At 35.9% G+C, this 20,057-nt stretch overlaps 1 protein-coding gene across 2 annotated transcripts in view; it reads right to left on the bottom strand.

Annotated features, from left to right (window-relative positions):
• Positions 1-6,890, bottom strand: part of LOC115443210 — a 31,601-nt gene extending 24,711 nt beyond the window's left edge. For both annotated transcript variants that reach the window (XM_037442881.1, XM_037442883.1), the window contains exons 1-2: positions 6,823-6,890; positions 6,706-6,748 (exon numbers count right to left, since the gene is read on the bottom strand). The gene's annotated coding sequence lies outside the window, so the exon portion shown is untranslated. The remainder of the gene's footprint in view (positions 1-6,705; positions 6,749-6,822) is intronic.
• Positions 6,891-20,057: the final 13,167 nt, after the last annotated feature.

Here is a 20,057-nt window from a genome sequence, read left to right as displayed (position 1 = left end):
TTTCTCAGCTTTGTTTATCTGACAGCCTACTCAATTCAAGTTGTATCTCATTATTAGCCAATCACGCACTACGAAGGCTGCCATCCCGCGAGCACTGAGAAACAGACTTGGTATCACAGCAATTCTCCGTCCTTAGATAAATAACGTCAATGAATAAGGGGGTTAGACTGTCAAACAGGCCGGCATAATTGTGTCGACTGGCAAGGTATAAACATCTCTTATTATTCAACACTCTGTCTAGACTCGACTTAACTTTACCACGTGCAATAGGATTACTTTGCCATGTATAAAATAAAAACGGTGATCATTTCACATTTGGTTTCATGAACCTTTAGGTCTGTATTTTATTGCTTTGAATGACGAGACGAGCTTGCCGTTCGCCTGATGGTGAGCGATACGACCGCCCATAAACAGTCAAAACACTGTCCAATAACTTGAATTACAAAGTATTGTTTGGCATTCCACTGCGCTCGCTATCCTGAGACATGAGATGTTATTATGTCCAGTAAAACTGGCTACAATGTCATTTCGTCTTGTTTATTGGCAGTCTGCATGGACTGTGAGGGTCTTTAAAGAATTGGATGAAAAATCAATCTAACTACTCCTTGCCAACCTTCAAAAACAAATCTAAATTACCAATCGTTTCCTTCAATTATTCGTATACTTAAGTAGATATCATAAATTAACAAACCTTAACCTATTTCCAAAATACCAGAACAATACATAAACATCTGTAAACAAATCGGTTCGACCTCTGGCCATTGTTTTACTTCGATACCAAAATAAATGAAAACAATAGCTATAGAATACAATTTTGCATAACGCGCATGCGTGGGAGTGCGAACATAGTATATCTTATGCGTTTTTTATGAATATCAGTGTACGATGTATCTCTCCCATGACACGGTTTGTACGCGCTCATTCGCGAAGATTGATGCGTTCTTCGATAAATAGTATAGCCTGGAATTAATTCTTATAATAATCATTTTAAAATTGTTTATGGTCCACAGAAATTTCGATTAATCGAATTTGAATTTCGAATTTAGAATTATAAATTCACGGTTCACCAAACTTATTTCAATGCGAGAATAAATGTCAGTCAGAGACAATTAAAAAATAAATTTAGCTTGCATTATACAACGTTATGGTTCAACTAATCATGTGAATTTGTAGAAGGCCGTTACTAAGTTTTCTGAAAAAGGAAAAAAAAAATCATATTTGAAAAAATATTCATAGCCGTACCATACTGTCATACCTTTTAAAAATATATTCACATTAATTAAATTTATGAATGTTAGCAAATTTATTATCATCATAATCTAAGGAAACCTTGTTTCAGAACTTCTCATGATAATGTAATTTAAGACTGCACATTACGAATTTCCTTGAAGACGAAATGAGATAAAAAAAAAACAAAAAGCATTGCAAATCTTATCATTAGCGCTCCTTTTGTTTCTTTAATGTTACATACTGAAGTTGCATCGTTCCAAATAAAGGTGAATGTGTCTTCTTACATCATTTAAAAGGTCAAATGTGACGTTCTGGAGGTAGAGTTAATTAAGTTATTCAATACATCTGTTTTTTCAGCAGCAATGGTTAGCGTAACTGAAGTATGCAACCGCTTATTACTGCATGTTGTCCTAGTACTTAAACATAATTTTGCTAATTTTATCGCTTGTTATTTTTAACAACACAAATACTTGCTCAATATACAATATACCCTAGTACTAAATCCTTCCTCATACCAGGGCAGCATAACATAAAAGCGCATGACATAATTGGATCATTACTTGTCCTAACAGAGAAAGAATAAAACTCATTTGAATTTGAAAAGCGACACGATTGGCGGAAAACGGCGGGAAACGTGCAGAATCCTGCCAATTAGCCAATCAGGAAGCGGTATGAATTCTCCTTGCGCAATCAGAACATCTTCAGACCAATTGACTTTCGTTTCGTTGCACAATCCGGAAAAATGGTTTTGACAATTTATAGCTCTTCATTATGAAAAGAAATAAGAGTAAAAAAAGATTTTAACCGCCATTGTTGTGAATGTGTGCAGCGTAAAAAATGTTATTATAATTGGCCTGCTCTTGGCGTTGTATAGAGTGACAATATATACCGGCTTTCTATTAAAATCGCTGTTAATATATATATATATATATATATATATATATATATATATATATATATATATTTGATGAAATTAATTATATATGAATGAAACTTAAAACTAAATAAAATCCATTAAAATCTGCATAGTTTTTTATTTTTATTTCCAGTGAGTACTAGGCGCACATAAAGCCAAAGGAAATACACAACGCTTCACCGAGTGGACCAATTCTCATGAGATTTGTTAAGCTTCAAAGAAAAAAAACAATACAGTCCAGATAATGTGCTGTAGACATAATATTATTTCTAATATAAACGTTTTTAACACAACTTTATATATAAATACGAATACATTCGGCTTCAGTTAGGAGTAAAGCTACGGCGCGGCGCCATGTGACATATCGTGATGAAAGCGAACCGTAGATAGACAGAGGAAGTTGTTACCTTAGATTTTAGTCACAACGGGTTTGTTAAAACCGTTTGTAGGAACAAGACAATTATTCCGACGGTTTCTTAGAAGGATTTTGTTCAAATACCATAAAGGTAATGTAACCTCATTATATTTAATAACGACGCTACTTTGAAAATAGAATAAAAACAATTGATACATAATTACAAGAAATGCTTGTTAAACTATAACATTCTAAATTTAAAATAATACAACTGAAAATATTCCCTTCTTAAAAATCTCATTTCTTTTCTCTCTCTCTTTGGCAAGGCGTGGTTTGCGCATCTGCCAGTATCAAAAATTCACATTTTAATTTTAAAAAAATATTCATAAAAAGAATAAACAAAACACAGAGCTGTATCCAGTTTAATGTGGGACAATTCGACAATATGCGGTGAAATCGAAAGCCCGGGTCACGGGTCGGGGAAAGCTGAAGCGAGGACATGGTCGGGAGACGAAGGGCAAGGTTGGGTTTGTCGATGATTAGACGAGTTAGCGAAAGTGGATATATTGAATTAATCTTTATTTGTGTATTTCGTTTGTGGAATTAACTGATAATCTCATGAGTATATATTATTGTATTTTTGTTTAATTGTAATTATTATTTATTTTATTTACTTATTACTCTTTATTCGACACGTGAGAGTAACACAAGAATGTACTTAAAATAAAGTGTAATTAGGGGTCTTATCATTCAAGGCAATTTATTATTATTATTTTTATCAGTAATGATTGGTTAACGAATTATTTTTTAATGATTAAAGTTACGTTTGGGATCCCCAGGAAGACGTCGTGCAAAAATTCGAAATATAGAATATAATATACTATGTTTGGTAATATATTGTCGTTTTCATTCCCTCAAGGTATTAACTCAGTATATACCTCAATGTACTAATGCTCCATGATATATAATATATTACAAAAACTATAACAGACTTATAACATGTTTAAATAACAAAGAGTGTCCTATGACATAAGGTTTTGTGCCAAATGCGAAACTATTGCCAATATTAAATTACATAACTACTTATTAGAGTCATCATATCTGTGAAACATTTTTTTGTTCTTTTGTTGCTGAAAGTTCCCGATAATTGGCATCAATAGATAGATTGGAATCTCTAATATTGTGTAATTTTGTCATTGTTTATAAATGCAACTGTTTCCGTGCAATCCCAAAACTAATGGAGAAAGGATTGCATTTGTCGTGCTTCCTACAAAGCTTCTAAATAAATCGGTTTATTTTTTCTATTATATAACTGTTATAAGATTTTTTACAGTAATAGTCTATTGTGTGTCTTAGTTTAGTGTCAGCGAATATGGGCTGTGGACTGTGTGGATCTAGGTTCGATTGCCAGATGAAGCATCACTAGAGGTTTTGTAAAGACCTGATGTAACAATTGATTGTATAAGAACATACCCAAACTTACAAAAAGACAATTGTCTTCACAGTTAGTTAAATTATCACTTTACATTTGCAAACATACTGATAATATAAAAGCATCTTGAGTAATGAATACTATTGTATTTCTTAACCTCGATGCTAATACGAATTTCGATCTATGTTACCCAATCTCTGTAATAGGTATAATTTGGGCGTATAGAATCTTTATCGTGCATTAAGGTCAATTTTATTTTGCAAACTGTAAAAATAAACGTGTACACTTGTGTATGATGTGTGAAACAATAATCAACTATATCTTAACTATAAATAAGAAATATGGTATTTAAGAAGTATTTGAGAAAAGCTTAATTTGTAAATTTTTTAATGCTTGATTAGTCTTATCATTCATTGATGGGAGCCTAATAAGAAAAAATACTACTTCCTACTTTATAAATTTAAATTAAAAGCGAGAACTTTAAACGAATATTTGATTTTCTTTTCAAAAACAAACTTCTTTTAATATATCTGTATAAAAAAATAATTAAATACGAAATAATCTAAATAATCCTTATTATTATATATTCCAAAATAACCTAATAACAGTAAGTATATTCATTAATAACAATTACTGTTGAAAATAAATTATGATCATCATAATTTGTACCTTGCGTCAACATACAACTCAATTGCTACAGATGGTCCCAGACCCCCCCAACTCCCTCTAACACCGGCCCTGTATTACATAACTTGTATAATATATCAACTGCAATGATCTAGACTAATGTCTTCCTTGACAAATGACTATTGAATACTGTAACAAAGACCTTATTGTGAGGCTAGAAGACATCTTATGAACATTTGCCTAAGCGTGTGAAGATTTTGTAACTGAACGACGAGAGGAGCTAGTCGCCTGCTGGTGTAACCCACTGTCACCCAAAACAACTTTGAGTTACGCCATAATTCTATCAACTGGCGAGTATAGAGTCATCGTAAATAAATAAAAAAAAGTATATAAAAATGACGTAATTACGGCATAATTCTATGAACTTGTGAGTATAAAGTCATCGTGAAAAATAAATAAAAAGAAAAGAAAAAAAATTAATAATCGTTGTCTCCTAAGTAAACTGTTTTATCTGAAAAAAGCATACTTCACTCTTTTTTGTGTTTAGTTATAAAGGTACTGTTTACTATCAAACCCATAAAAAAGGTACTAACTGAAGATTTTTAATGGTGTTTTTTTTGTTTATAACATTTTAAATTAGATAGGTTTGGTAGTAAACCTATCTATACAACTTAAAGCTGAAAAATTAATATCGTAATTTTTACAGATACGACAATTTACTTAGAAACTATGGTAATATATGTTACGTATAAAAATTTGTGGGTAAACATCCCATATTCCTTGTACTTTAATTGTATTACTGTAGAGTCCATTTCGGATTGTAAAATGTTTGATCGTCTCGATTTTTTTAGTGATACTGTTTATTGTCGCATGTACTGCCTCGGTGGCGTAGTTGTAATGCGACTGCTGAGGCCCCTGGTTCGATTCACGGATCGGGCTAAATGATGTTGGCTTTTTATACTCAGTATTTGTTAGGAGTCTTGAAATTGTGCCCAAAATTGTCTCGGCCCCTATCACATCATGGGACAGAATACACACGGCGGAAAATGAGTGCACCAGTTACGCCTCTATAAAAGTGTGTGTATTTAAAAAAGTTATATCTGTGTTCATTTTACTTTATGTGGCGTACAATGAAGTATTAATTCATTCATGTGCATTTTTTTCTATCTAATTGTATGAGGTGTCATCCAAGAATGTATTTTTTCAATCAATACAGAGTCATCTTTGTATATAATTTCTTCCATACATGTTCGGAAGTGAACGTCTTGTGACAGCAAAACGTAAATGAATAAGTTACGCAAACTGTGTACAAATGTTATTGTTAGATAATGTTAATGTATTTATGACATACTGGACCCTTCGACTTAGTATTTAAAGTTGAATTTGAATGGTTTAAAGTAGCAATTTTATGAAAATTTTAGATTATACCTGCCAATTTTTTATTTTGTTTAGAAATACGTTATAAAAAATATCATTAAATACCTCAAATTATAAAAAAAAAAACTATTTTATATACATAAAAACACCTATACATTGACCCCCAATTACACTGAACATGACCCCCCACATCCCCAAATCCGGCCCTATGCAAAATAATCGCGCATAGGCTTTGTGTCAATCTTTGTTTAAAATAATAGAAACTTCACAAAAGTCTATTGTCCGTGCGTTTAACGCTAAATATTTCCTACACTTGTTATACAACAGCTTAGTTTTGGTGTTACAATACGTGATGGCGTAATGCGGTTCGATTCTTGGGCGAGACGTTTATTGTTTTTTTTTATTTTTGCTTTTTTATTTTTTGCCTATTTTACAATTATCATAATAATTATACCTAGGGTTTTTTTCATGATACTTTACTAGAAGAACATGTTACAGAGGAAGACGAGTGTCCGATGCCGGCAAACTATCATCGCCGCAGTTTATGGGTGAGAGCTTTTTAGATCCTTAGATACTTTTTTTGTTGGAGTTATTATTGTATTATAAAAAAGAAAAAAAAACTGAGGATAATGGAGCGAAGCGGCGAATTATTTTTAAGTCATTAATAAATTTCTTTCGCATAAAAGTATGCGTATTTTAAATATTAGGCTATAAACAAATAGGGTTTAGCATTAATTTACAAAAATTATCGAAAAAATTATAACTCACCCTGGATGTTTCGTATCAAAATGAAACACCGGCTCAAAATAAACTAAAAAAAAGAAAATAAAAATATTAAACGTTAAAAAAAATACACAACACAACACTGGCCGTTAACAAACTCACGTTCGAAATTCGAAAAATATACAATTCGAAAATGGAATGCGCCGTGGCTCGTCCACGTGCGATGAGCGAATGCACGCGTGCGAACCATACACCACGCTTTTAACCTTTTCCCCTTTCTAACTGCCATTATATTTTGATCCATGAGTTCATACCTTCTAACAAAACCAAGAGACTAACTTATTTTGGGTGGTCTTTGGGGGGCTTACTGGGAAATTAATTAATATTTGACAATTAGAATGGAGTTGGCCGGTTATAAGACTGGGAATTTTAAGAAATGTCTAATCTATTTAAGTATTTTTTTGGAATTACGCCTAGACAGTGTACATCTCAGATGGTAAAATCTTGAAACTACTTTTTTAGAAGTTATGTAGCCCTGGTAAGAAGCAATAATTTAAATCGATTTTTTTTTTGTTGTCTCCATCCCTCTCGTTTTTTTTTTGTCAAAAGCATTACTTACTGCATCCGAGGCATTTAAAATGGTTTAAAATATATACTGTGGGGAATACATTAAGAAAATCCGGTGCGAATGTAATTTGACTCGTACAAAAAAATAATCTACTACCAAATTAATCATCCGTCGGTAATATAACAATGTCGTTAATAAAACAAATATTTGACAAACAAATTATACATAAAAGGCTAATAAAATATACATTTATCTATCCGAAAACATCAATCTCAATTCAGTGTTACGATTGTGATCAAACTACTATAAAGATACCGACTTTAAAATCACAAAATGGCGTCTTTTGTAAATTAGGTTGTCGTAGAAATTACCCTATTTTTATACGGACACCTGATGATAAGTGGAGTGTGGTCTAAACAGAATGTTAAATGACGAGGGATGATTATCCCTTGCCAGTCGACATAATTATGCCGGCCTGTTTTAACCGGATATACACAGGCTGATCTCGGAACGCGCCACTCTTATGTGGGCCAGTATGGCGGGTGATAAATTGTATACAGGGGTCAATATTCGGGAGAATATAATATACAGGGTCATTTTGACATTGCATTACTATAAAAAACACATAAGTTCTTATCATCTTAAAAATAGCACCTTACTCGAACCATAGATTTAAAATAAAAAACGTGTATGTTTCGAACAAAATAAATATCAATGAAAAGTAATTCGAACTTTACACGCCCCAATGCCACTACTACTACACTGATTTGTCGCAGCAGCATCACATTATCAGTCAGAAATATACTCACACACACGCCATATTCGCAATAAACTACAAAATGATAAAAAAAAATCCGAAAAGTAAAACTGGAATTTTAAATGAAAATATTTTTTATTCGTCAATGATTTTTGGCGGAATTATTAATGTAATGTCAAAATGTCCTTCCTCCTACCGTCTATATTTTACAAGACATCCAATGAAAAATGCCACATATAAGTACCACAAATAATAGGCATAGAGCAGAAAGCCTATATCCTCCTTTTAATTGCATACAGGCAAAGACAGACATATTATTATGCAACCCATAAACTTAGAACATCTGCAAATACCTGAAGGACATCTTCGCTCTTATATTTACCTGTATCATTAATTCAGCATCGACGCAATATACTTATCATTTACATTTCAAGTAAGATTTAAGCCCCCCGAGCAAAAGAACTTGAGCATTCACATACATTATCGGCGCATGAGCGGCAGTTTTTTATATTATGCCAGTATAGACGATCTAGCGGCTCGCCTGATGGTAAACTACCGCTGCTCATGGACTCGGTGATGCACGGGACTCAGACAACCCGCTGCCTTCCCTAGGGACACTCTTTTTGAGCTTGTTTGAAGGACAGGTCAGGCTCAGGGAACACCGACACAGGTATTTCATTCCAGAACTTACACGTACGTGGTAAAAAAAGAAAGCTGGAACCGTTCGGGAACGGTATGTCTCCAGGTGGTAAGAATGAAGTCTATTGCGGTGACGAGTGATGCGATAGTCAAAAGGAGACGATGGTACCATTTTAAATAATTCCTCGGAGAGCTCCCCGTCGAACAAAAAAATATGAAATTTTTACGATTTATTGCGGCGATAGCCTAATTGGTTGTGGAACGGACTGCCGAGACGAATGTCCGCAGGTTCGAAACCCAAAGGCACCTCTAACTTTTATAAATATTATGTGTGTATTCTTTGTGAAATATCGCTTGCTTTAACGGTGAAGGAAAACATCCTGAGGAAACCTGCATAACTGAGAAGTTCTCTATAGGAATTTCGAGGGTGTGTAGTCTACCAATCCGCACTAGGCCAGCGTGGTGGACTAAGGCCTAATCCCTCTCAGTAGTAGAGGAGGCACGTGCCCAACAGTAGGACAGTATATAATACAGGGCTGATATTATTATTTTATTTGTTTAACGACCTGGACTTCGAAACTAAGATGTCCAGTTCCACAGCCATACCATAGAAACATTAACTAAACTCGTCTACAAACATCAATTCCTGAATCTAGATATTTCACAGAACAATAAATCGTACACACACCGAGTCTTGCGCAAGGCTGCTTAACAAAACCATTGAGATGTCTCGTCCAATGATTACGCAGCGCATGGGCCATTTTTAACATGGACGTTGAGTAATGGGATGAAGATTAATTGTATTTTGTCATAGTTTTGCGAGTTTAGCGCCTTTTTTTACTACGTCTTATATTTTTTTTATCAAAATAAAGCTAGTTTTCAAATTTAATCGAGGTTTTTTATATTTTCATTTTGACCGACGTTTCGAAAAATACATTTGCTTGAAGTCCGTCCCGTAACCATGAAGGCTGCATACTTCGAAACATCGGAAGAAAATCTATACATATTAAAAGGCAAAGTCCGCAAAAGCTGTGTGTATGTGATCGATTTTCTCAAAATCTGCTGAACGGATTTTTGTACGGTTTTTACTAAAAGATAGTGCAATTCTTGACGAAGGTTTTGGTTAATAGTACATTACGGTTTTATGTAAGTTGATTGAAATATAACGAATACTGTTGAAGAGATCGCGTGGTTGAAAAAAATCTCGTGGATCGGGATTTACGCGGGAAAACTTTTAATTATAATATTATATTTTTCCAAGTATCATGCATGCTTATAATCTGTAAGTTTACATTGTACCATTACCTTGTATTATCATTATTAAATTTTAAATAACATAATTAAGCTGTTGGTATGCTTCTTAAATCTTTAAAACTACGCAACGGATTTTGATGCGTTTTTTTTTAATAGATAGAGTGATTCAAGAGGAAGGTTTATTTGTATAATAATAACATCCATTAAATAGTCAGCATTGCACCGTGCGAAGCCGGGGCGGGTCGCCAGTAATAAATAAAAATCAAATTATTAAAATACTAGGTCCTTAGATCACAGCTCGACAGCTTTCGAAACGTGATCTTTAAAATTACTTAACTGAAGAGCGTAATTAAATTGTCAAATTAGACAAGTCACTAGGTTAAATCATTTTAATCTAGATTTTGACGCAATTAGGTGAACTAATTATAGGTAATTGTTACTAATAGGAGGAGAATTGTAAAGTCAATTACATTGACAGCTTTGGCGTAGTTGTATTCTGGACACCCGCCATGAGGGCTTGGATACGATCTCGGGTAGAGTATAATGCTTATTTTCCACTCAATTTCAGCACGAAGTCTGGAATTGTGGTCCGTCTTATAACTTTGCCCACCCATCAAAAGAAAATGATATGTTTTTTTGTAATTACAAGCATTTAATTATTCGAAAAACTTTATAACTTCACATACACACCCACTCACGGATTTTATTCCTAATAGGGTAGGCATAGACGCAACAGGCAGACCCACTTGCTGACGTGTGTATTCCGTCCCATGATGTGATAGGGGGCGAGACTAAATGTGACTACATGAACAGAAATGTCATAAATACCTAAGGTCTATATCACAATGTTATAAAAGTTCGCGAGCTCTTAAAGGCCTTAATGAGAATTGGCAACCATGAGGTATACACTTAACTGTGTGCCTAGGGCCGCGACAAATGTCCCATGTGCCATGTGCCACGTGAATTCGGCGTGAAGATTGAGCGCACAAGAATTGCCTCAGGGGTTAACACAGTCTATTGTAACAATAAATCTGCATGTCCAATTTCATCTCTATCCCCATAAGTTAAGTCACATTATGACATAACCTGTAAACGTAAGATCATAAATCCGTCATAATAAGCACAATGGGTGTTAAACACATGTTTATTGCTCTCGAAAAGCAACTGCTCGGAAACCGTTCCGGTCACCGCGCTCATCTCATAGGAAGCGATAGATAAGAATGTATATGTATACCAGCCCTGTATATGTTGGTTTTTATAGTAATAACAAGCGGCGATAGCCTAGTTGGTTGTGGACTGCTGAGAATGTCCGCAGGTTCAAATACCAAAGGCACATCTCTGACTTTTCTAAAAAATTATGTGTGTATTCTTTGTGAATTATCGCTTGCTTTAACGGTGACGGAAAACATCGTGAGGAAACCTGCACACCTGAGAAGTTCTCTATAGGAATTTCAAGGGTGTGTGAAGTCTACCAATCCGCACTAGACCAGCGTGGTGGACTAAGGCCTAATCCCTCTCCGTAGAAAAGAAGGCCCGTGCCCAACAGTGGGACAGTATACAATACAGAGCTGATATTATTATATAGGGCGTAATATTGAATGATTAGCCCGAAGTTTATGGATAATAACACAACTTCCCCTTATCATAATTAATTATGACGACAAAATTGTATCAGGGATCATCTATCATCCGACACTCTATTTGAACCTTATCATGAGATGCATTAGGGCCACTTTGCTTTAACCGTATAAAAAAATCTCTATTTTTCAATTCTTTTATTACAGGTTTCATGAGAGGTCAAATCACATTATAACCTAACCTAACCTACCCCCCTCCCCAACGCAATTCTTGTGCGCTCGGTCTCCACACCGAATGCACGCCCATGCACGGGGGGACATTATGTCGCGGACCTAGGCACACTATAGGTGATGCCTACACCCCCATGGTTGCAAGTTCACATTTAGGGTCTGAAGGGACTCGTAGAACTGTTCAACTCCCTTTCCTCTCCGCCCATCCTAGTACTTCCTCTTCCTTCCCCCACACTCCTCTCCCATTCTTCCTTTTCCCCTTTTCCTCCTGGCCCCCGCAGTCGTTAAGCCGGGGGGAACCAGTATACCGTTCGCAGGTTCCTCCCGGTGTCGACTGCGGGATCAGCCGCTTAAAAAAAAAAACCTAACCTAACCTAACCTTTTACACGAAGCTCACCTATGAAACAAAGTCCCCCGCCGCGTCTGTCTGTCTGAACACGATAAACTCAAAAAGAATCAAACTGATTTCGATTAAATTTTATATAGAGATAGTTTGAGAGCCTGGGAAGGACACGGGCTACTTTTATCCCGGGAAAATGTACAGCGAGACTTTTATCCCGGAAAAACTCGTTAACGCCGTTGATGCAGTGGTCATAAGCTAGTTTTTTTTTTATAATTTCATAACATAATGATCAAAATTAAAACATGTTAATTGTTTGGACAATTACATGAGAATCAAACAATTAACATGTATTAATTATGATTATCACGAAGAAAACAGTATACAATCTTGTATACTTATGATGCTCACCTAGATCAGTCAATGTAACACTTTATAAAAATAAAGGAATTTTGTTGAGTGTATTAAAAAATATCTACCTTGTATTGTCATCAACTATTTATTAACTAATTTTATTCAACAGTAATATTTGTATAAAACCATTTGCTCGTTTATTTAGACATGTAATAATAATAATGTATAATCCCTACTCTTTATCAATATTAAAGCGGAAAGTGAACAGCACCTGATGGTTAATGGAGTAGGGTCCAATATCGACTGACGAAAGATTACCCATCGGCAGTCGACAGAAGTATGCCAAAGTTATGTACAGAGGCGGCTTTACCTATTGTGCAGGGTGTGGGCTGCACACGGGCGCAGTGTGTTAGGGGGCGGCACACACCTTCAAAGAGACATGCGGCGACACTGGCGCTCTCTAACAACCTGCGCCCGTGCTAAAGCCGGCGAGCGGCTTCTTTACTTTATACAACTTTTTGACTTAATATTAAGTAGCAAAATTTAGATTACATTGTCTCCTAGGGGGTGCGAAGGAATTGATTGCACACGGGCGGCACATGAGCTAAAGCTGCTTCTGGTTATGTATAGTTATGCTATAGAAGCGAGCGACTCGAAATTTAATTCTGTTTTATAAAAAATCAATCTGTGTCCTCAAGATTTAGAAAGTAAATATATCATCCAAAAATGTTCATAAAGCATAACAATGTTACGTTAGATCATCTGTGACCTGGGTTTTAGATTGATCACTTCCGTGTACATTATTACTCTATGATCGGGCAATTTCTATTGAGTTATCAAGAATGTTATATCAAGTTGATGGCGATAGCCTAGTTGGGTGTGGAACGGACTGCCGAGACGAATGTCCGCAGGTTCAAACCCAAGACCACCTCTGACGTTTTTAAAGTTATGTGTGTTGTTTTTTGAATTATCGTTTGCCCGTTGTAAGAAACATCGAGAGGAAACCTGCATAACTGAGAAATTGTCTATTAAAATTTTAAGGGTGTGTGAAGTCTACCAATCCTCACTAGGTCAACGTGGTGGACTAAGACCTAATCCCTCAGTAATAGAATACGCCTGTGCGCAGCAATAAGACAGTATGTAATACAAAGTTAGTAGGTATTATTGATTTCGACCAACAAGAAACCTCGCCGATCGCTAAAATAACGCCGGCCTGTCAAGTTGCAATCGGGCAATAGAAAGGTCGCAGCAAATGTTTGCTTAATAAATACAGCGTGCAGTTGGTGTGCAATGCTTTGGATGGATCATAATTGGTTATTGCACCATGCTGAGTACACTTTTGCATGACCATGCAGTAGTTTTAGGTCGCTAGCGCATCCATGATGCTTTTTTATTCAAATACAAGCTTTTGCTCACGACTTTGCCCGCGTAAAGGCGTTTTCCGGCATAAAAGTCCCGGAACGCTAACGCGTGCTAGTACAGTCAGCAACAAAAGTAGCTGTACAAAGTCATAACTCCAAATCGCCTATACGCAAAATTTTGATTGAAACATTTCTTATCTGTGTGTGAAGTGAAGTTAATCCCTTAACGCAGAAAACAAAACTATTACTAAGAACACAAAATAGTATAGACGATCTCAAATTTTAAATGTCTTCAGCTACTTACGGGACTGACTGTACGTGCATTTCGTTGTGTATTCAGAGATACTGAACATAGTAATAAAATATTATCATAACATCAACATTACGTTAAAACATGAAATATGAGAAATTCATTAATTATGTAAAATTCGTGGCGTCGTGTGCAAACATCGTGCTAAAATATGTGCTTTAGTCAAATTAACATCAAAATCTAGATTGCCCTGAAGATCTTTTATGTGGTAAAATGAACCTTGTTACCAGGTAATAAACGATCCCGTAACACAAGTCTTCCAGAAGCATCTGCCAATGCTAGAACTAAATTTTAGTTGTATTTGGTTTTGAGACTGTATCGACTGTAAACTTTTTTTTATTGCTTTGAATGCCGAGACGAGCTTGCCATTCGCCTGATGATAAGCGATAAGACAGCCCAGGAACATTAGAAACACCATCCAACACCTTGAATTACAAAGTATTGTTTGGTATTCCACTGTCCAGTAGTTACACTGGCTACATTTGAAATGCCATAATGGTCATTTTGTAGAAAGTGCGTTCTATATACCATTGAACTGGAAATTTTATTCTCCATCTATTCATACATACATAGTATCACGCTTCTATCCCATCCCATTGTAGGGTATATCTATTCATATAATAAAAAAAATATATATATCTTAAAATGAGGGAGCCTACAGCCTAAAATTGGTTTTGTAGTAAATAACAAAAATGTAAAACTGAGTCTTATAGGACATACATAACATAACATCACGCATTTATCCCCGAAGGGGTATGCATAGGCGCAACTAGGGCACCCACTTTTCGCCAAGTATGTTCCGTCCCATGATGTGATAGGGGGCGAGCCTATCGCCATATCGGGCACAAATTCCAGACTCCGGGCTGATACTGAGCAGAAAAACCCAAATATCACTTTGCCCGACCCGGGATTCGAACCCAGGACCTCAGAGCGCTATTGTACCGGACATGCAATACAACTACGCCACCGAGGCAGTCATCTTATAGGACATACAATATTAAAACCGCGATAAAATCTGAAAAATAGTTTAATTTTAATGTCTAACATTCGCGTTAACATAATATATCATTATCAAGTTTTTTATTCCAATTTTCCAATTTTATTTAACTTTACATAACGTAATGAATTTTAAAAGTATGTGTCTAGAAGCAAATCGATAGAAAACAAAATGAAGAAGTTGTGAAATGTAACATTTAGTTTTGTTTTTTATACAAGCAAGGCAGTTACTCCACTGCATCTGATGGTAAGTGGAGTGGTCCAATAGAATGTCGACTGACGAGAGACGATTAACCCCTCGACAGTCGACACAATTATGTCGGCCAGTTGGAACCGAATATACACAGGCTGAACCTCGAACGCGACACTTACGTGGGCCACTATGGTGGGTTTTAACGCCGTGTATACGGTCGCTATCCGGGCGAATTAAAATATATCCTACAAACAACAAAATTCTATGCTCTATAGCTCTTTTTTTCCCTTTTCATTACTTTTCTTTTAATGTATAGACACCTAGTTTTGCTGTTTTATAAATATAGATCATTGATTCCCTAAGTGGTCCAGGGGGAACTCCAGAGGACCACGAGAGGCATGACGAGGTCTGCGTGCCGGAGAAATGGGAGTCCACAATGTGTTATCGAGGATCCACGAAAATTGATTTGATATTAAAGTACCTACTCCTAAAATCTTGACTTGACTTCACCTATCAATGTAGGCAAATAATATTGATAGGGGTCGTAAGGCCGTGCCTTAGGGCCGTAACAAAACAGTTAAAGTCCCCCGCGATGACTGGATGATAGTGGTATAGCACTTTTTCCACGAAATTAAAAAAAAATTCAACCGAAACCAGTAAAATTATAAAGTTTGGGAACCTCTGGTAAGATAGAGTTGCTTATTTTATGTAAGAGGAAAATACAGGAGCTAATATTCAAAAACAAACCTCTGGTATACGAAAGTTGGTATGCTAAATATAATAATTTAATTACATATATTAGCATACATAGCCACGTATTGTATAACTTGTTATCTCATGCCGGAAGCACGAAGACTCCTTTAAGAGGGCAGGAGACATTTGGTTCATTAAAAAGATTCTAATCGACCGAAAGAGTTTGCGGAATTTATTCGTATTTAAGTATGAAATAACAATGTACAGTCAGACAAGAAAATAACAGGCCAAATTTTAAAATCTAATCACCTATACACGTCACATTTTTTAATCTTAAAAGAAGTGTTTATTTTGGATTTTTTTTTAATATGAAGCTACATTACTCTTTAGTGCTATACGCAGCATTTTATTCCGGGAAATGTCTTATGCCAGATTTTATTTCCAAGCGGATGAAGCCGCGAGCAAAAGCTAGTCTTAACTAAAGTTTTAATTTATTTCAGTAATAAACTATTTTTAGTAAGAGCACAAAACTAACTGATTTTAAGATTTGAATTTGTTCAATTATTTTTGAGGCCGACTGTACCTTAAAAGTAAAAGCCTACGATAAATATTTGCATATTAACATCAAGAGTAATAAAGGCCTTACCGATATCATATAAAGCCATTAACCTATTGTCCCTTTGACTATCAAATTATGTGACGCAACTAAAAACAAAGGTGAAACAAAATAAACATAACATCACGCCGTTCTCTTTTCAGAGGTAGGCAGAGCTGTAACACTGGTACATTTCCATGTGTTGGTTCCTCTATAAGAAGCAAGTCCTTAGCCGTTTTACAGGCATAATTTCAGGCCCTGGCGGTCCAGGGTAATACGGAGCTGAAATTTGCCGGTGCTAGGATATATTTTATTTCCGCCCGGATAACGACTACCGTACGCAAGGCGTTAAAACCCGCCATAGTGGCCCACGTAAGTGCCGCGGTCCGGGATCAGCCTATATATATCCGCTTCCAACAGACCGACATAATTGTGTCGACTGACGAAAGATAATCATTTCTCGTCAGTCGACATTCACACTTTGTCTTGCAGGTATAAAAAATAATATCTTTATCCCATCACAGACTCGAACCCTAGACCTCAGCTTAGTACCTCAATACAACTACGTTAAAACACAAGTAATTGACATTTTAATTTATAAACATTACGCACAAGATTATCAAATATTCGATACAAAAAGTGTGATTAAAGTAAATTAAACGCAGCAATCAAATTATTAACATTTTATGAGCTTTATAAAATTAACGCAAAATACTTTTTATATACACTTAAATAAGATCTAACTTCTCAAGATACCATTAGAATAACCTTGTGATACTATTAGCATAATATAAATATAATATCAGCCCTGCATATTATACTGTCGCACAGCTAGGCACGGGACTCCTCTACTACTGAGAGGGATTAGGCGTTAGTCCACCACGCTGGCCTAGTGCGGATCGGTAGACTTCACACACCTTCGGAATTCCTATAGAGAACTTCTCAGGTATGCAGGTTTCCTCACGATGTTTTCCTTCACCGCTAAAGCAAGCAAGTATTCACAAAGAACACACACATTATTTTAGAAGTCAGAAGAGTGTGACCTTGGGATTTGAATTTTCGAATATTTGTCTCGGCAGTCCGTTCCACTCCCAATTAGGCTATCACCACTATATACTATTAGCATACAATTTAAAAATTTAAGTCTTTAATCTTGGCTTGTTAATCTATCGCCACTCGCCTCCTAGTGGCAGTAGAAAAAAGTCCTAGTTTCAAATCCTAAATCGATTACCTCTTTCTAAACTTTTCGAACACAATTAGTCTTCTCTGAGAAAGTAATAAAGGATTTGTGACCGGTCATAAAATTTAAGCCAAAATTTACTGGTCATAGCATTTTTGTTTTCGCCTAAACAGCGACCATCGAACACAAGATTTAAGATCCGACATAGTGGGATACGTAAGTGCGCGTACCAAGAACAGCATGTTTATACACAGTCTCAAACAGACCGGCATAATTGTGTAAACTGGCAAAGGTCTGTGGACACTATCTGGACCCCACCCCGCTTACGATCAGGGCAGTGCTGTCACTTCCCATGCCCAGATAATACTTATTTAAAAAAATATGTAGCCCTGACTGACCCTTTGAATCAGAACAGAGAGCTAGACTCAGTCCCGGATCTTGAATTTTTTGGAGACGGGGCAAAGTCTGGATAATGCCGCCCCCGACCACCTATATTTTTAACTTTGTCATCATCATTATCATTTCGCGCCCCGCGGGAAATAATTATTTATGTGTGTAATGTTCTGGATGTCTTAGTATTCAAAGTTGCGTTAAATATAAGTCGTGTATTCGTCTGCCATGTTTGGATTTGCCGCCCTCTGAATTCTCCGCCCGGGGCATGGGCCCGGCTTGCCCCCCCATAGATCCGGGGCTGGCTAGACTCAAAAGGCTGTAGGAATGGTTTACCATCAAACCAATTGTTCCTCCCAGACACAATCGACTTAAGTCATGGTTATCAGTAATATTTTACGGGTCTTAAGCTATAACAGGAAACGATTGGCTCCAAACCTCACCTATGACCCTTAAAAAACATGAAACAATGAACAAAACATTAATGGACATTATGATTGCCAAAAAATATTAAAAGGAAGTTAAGGCAATTATTTTTTCCCACAACAAAATGGACGGATGTCATTTGTGAGGTTTTAATTGTTAATTAATTAATGTATCTTGTAATCAGTAATAAACATAAACGAGATGAATTACAGGATTAATTGATTATATTTTTTAGACGGCTTTGCTTTGAACTTGAACATCTCGTTTGAACAAGAAAATGAAAAAAACCTCTACTACAGTGATAGAACCAATAGGGTAATTTACTACGTTTGATTTTGTGCATTAAATATATAGCTCTCTTACTAAAATAATGACTTATTCCAAAATTGATAATTTGTGGTAATCGTCAAAGAAACGAATTTGTATCGGCGACCTTTTTTTTTAAGTTCTTAAATTTTTTTATTTTTATAAATAGGTCAAAAATGATACAATTTTGGAATAGGTCATTATTTTATTAAGAGAGCGATATGTAACAGCAATAAGTACAAAAAAGAAATCCTTCTGTTAAAACAGCATTAATATTCTATAAGAAAATGAAACAGTAATTTAAATTGCAAATATTGCGATATGCAGGAGTGGGCGTGGAGTGGGGATTTCGCTCCATCTCTTTCTTTCGCACGCATCGTAATGGCCGCTGACGTCACATACAAGTATTTCGTCTCTTTTCCCTTTTTTGATACTCGCTCCTACTTCATTATTTCAATGGCTTACAAGTTGCAGATGTTTCACCAGTTTTAGAATTTATTCGACGTACATATTTTATAAACATAAGTCAGATATCCTATTCCTTGTACTAACTATGTTAACTTTAAAACGAAAAAGTTGCCGTCAAACCAGGATTTTAATTTGTTTGGTCAAGCTATGTATTGTAGTACGCCATGCTGAACTGGGGTTCGACTTCCGCATCAGGCAATGATATTGGGTGTTTCTAAGCAGTATAAGCCCGGAGTCCGAAATTTGTGCCCGACATGGAGATAGGCTCGCCCCCTATCACATCATGGAACGGAATACACATGGCGGAAAGTGAATGCTCTAGTAGTGCCTCTGCCTACCCCTTCCGAATAAAAGTGTGATTACTATATTAGAATTAGACAACTGGATGCCTCATTATCCCTAAATTGCGGAAGATATATTTTATATCTGCCAGGATAACAAGATGTTAAAACCCGCTATAGTGGCCCACGTAAGTGTCGCGTTCCGAGATCAACCTGTAGTTCCAACAATCCGGCATAATAGTATCGACTGCCAAGGAGTAATCATCACTCATCAGGTCTATTGGACTCCACTTCACTTACCATCAAGTGCAGTGGGGATAATACATCGTGCTCGAATAAAAAAATATATATTTTCGAACATAATTCCTCATTGTCGATTTTGCAAAATGACACACATCATTTCAAATCCGGAGTCAGCTGGCAACTGTGTCATAATATATTATATCATACAATCGTTTAATTTGAATACAAAGCGATG

The sequence above is a fragment of the Manduca sexta genome, chromosome 4 (assembly GCF_014839805.1).
Source record: "Manduca sexta isolate Smith_Timp_Sample1 chromosome 4, JHU_Msex_v1.0, whole genome shotgun sequence".
In the NCBI taxonomy this organism is placed as follows: domain Eukaryota; kingdom Metazoa; phylum Arthropoda; class Insecta; order Lepidoptera; family Sphingidae; genus Manduca; species Manduca sexta.
The sequence above is the reverse complement of the archived record's forward strand: the minus strand, read 5'-3'. Positions and strand labels throughout refer to the sequence as shown.